Source organism: Fomitiporia mediterranea (assembly GCF_000271605.1).
Source record: "Fomitiporia mediterranea MF3/22 unplaced genomic scaffold FOMMEscaffold_11, whole genome shotgun sequence".
NCBI lineage: Eukaryota > Fungi > Basidiomycota > Agaricomycetes > Hymenochaetales > Hymenochaetaceae > Fomitiporia > Fomitiporia mediterranea.
Window position 1 is genome coordinate 586,759 of NW_006760396.1, and position 2,417 is coordinate 589,175.

Sequence of the window (2,417 nt, forward strand, 5' to 3'; positions counted from 1 at the left end):
TCTGGATCTGGTCAAGGGATGGGCCTGGCAATCGACACCTGTAATGCACTCGTTCGCCGTTCGAGTCTGGTCCGATCCCAACCTCTACCTAATGACGACCTCACTCACTCTCTGCACAAATCTTGATGCAGGCTGCACTATGTATGTGTTTCGGTTTATTTTCCTTAATTATTGTAGATAATGATGTATCGTACAAATATTTTAATATAATTGATTTTTGTTATTTTAATAATGAATGGATGTAAGGGGAAATTATTATTATTAAGAAATAATAACTATGTATAGTCTCTGTAAAACATTACAAACATGTATTACCCTTTCAAAACTTGGTAATCCTTACAATACATTTCAAAAAAGGGAGGTCCGATATTATGCATTTTATATGTTTAAAAGGGGTATTACCCTTATGTACTTTTATTACATTAATAAACCTTACAGTACCTTATACAAAGTTATACTACTTTATCAGAAATCGAGGTCCGATAATATGTAAATTACTTTTTTTACTTTTTTTACTTTTTTCACACCATTATAATGTAATATAACCTTTTAGACTTTTTCCCAATGATACTAGAACTCAGGACTTCTATCCCTCAGGGGTACTGTCTATAGACTATATGTATACTAACTCTTACTACTACCCTTCCTTACTTTATTATTCCATTCCTTTAACTACCCCTTTATTCTCTGTTCATTCTATAGTCTCTTACCCTTTGTCTATCCCTTCATTCTTTGTACCTTTATCTTTGACATTCCTTTCTTTTATTCTTTGTGACTTATCATTCTTAGTAGCTTATACTCTCTAAGTACTCTTGTATAGTTTAGTATATATAGGTGTACAAGATCAGACTAGTTCTATAGTCTTGATCTTGTTTACTCTAAATAGTCCTGTACTCTTAGACTTACTCTATATACTCTACTCTTGTCTTACTCTCTCTCTCTACCTATTCTACAAGTTCTAACTATGTTCTAGTACTTGTGTTCTGTATTTCTATTGTGTAAGATAGTTGTAGTCTGAGTCCCCTCACTAAGCCTTCAGGTCCCCTCTATACTATTACTAACATTAGATTAAGACTACCTATTACTACCCTATAACTCTCCTACATTTTGAGTATTAGTACTTACTATTATATTAATCTCTTTTCTTTGTCCTAACCCTCTTACATTTTTAAATTTTAAACTTTTTAAACCCTTTTAAACTTTTACCACTCTTCTTCTATTCATTACCCCTTTTAGTTTAGTACTGATTCCTTTGTAGTATAAACATAGACCCTTCTATACTAACTACCACCCTTACTGTCCTACTAGATCAGTAGTTACAAGTAGAACTAGCTTAATATGTATAAACCTCTATCTAAAAGGCTTTTACTAACTACATACCTTTAGCCTCTTTAGAACCTGTTCTAATCATTCTAGAAGTTGTAACCTGTTCTAGAAAGAAAGTGTATATAGCCTACCCTTTAGACTTTAACAAGTAGTACTTTAAGGACTTCTAGTACTAAGTTAAACTATATGTAGCTACTACTTTAACTAATCTATTCTCTAATCTCAATTGTATCCTATTCATCCTCTCCTTCATGAAGGAAGGTAACATAACTATCTAGACTTAGAACTAGATTGAAGGTTATCAGATTAGAAGCCTAATCTGACTTTAGAACAATAAGTTGTATTCAGAATTCATAGGGTAACTCTGTACTTCCTTTATCAATCTGAATAAGAAGTACAATGTGTAGAACAAGCTTGTATCTTTATAACAGAGCAAACATTCTACTAATACCTTCTTTCAGGAGTTTGATATTCTAGCCTAGAAGGTAGGATTTATACTTAGGTTTAATAATGTCTTTATCAGAATACTTGAAAAAGCTCTTCACTCAGAACTGGTTAATAAGATTCTTAGGATAATACTAGAACTAGTTACTTACACTAAGTAGAAGATGTACACTATCTCCTTCAACCAAGCTGTAACTTAGATGTGTCAAGTCTGTATAGAATACTTATACATGTATCTAACTCTAACAGTTCTAAGCCCTTAAATCAATCTACTTATAATTTACAATTAATCTGTTCTGATAGACATTAGAGAAGCCTGAAAGTAAGGAGTATACTTTACTTACAGAAAGTCAGAACACTAGATTAAAGACTGTCTACAGAAGTAATAGTATATCTGTCAGGTTATTAGAGTAATAATGAGTAACAAGTAGGATTTATAGTAAGAAGCCTTTTCTACAAATCTGGAAGTTATCTCAGAACTCTTAGACTCTAACTATATACTCTAGGATTTTATAAAGGCCTAACAGTAAATGTAGTACTAAAGAGTTATAACTCAGATTTTTTAATAGTTACTTTTGATTCAATAGACACTATAGGATTAAAAGTAAATAAAGTAAGAAAAGTAGAAAAAGTAGAAAAGTAGAAAA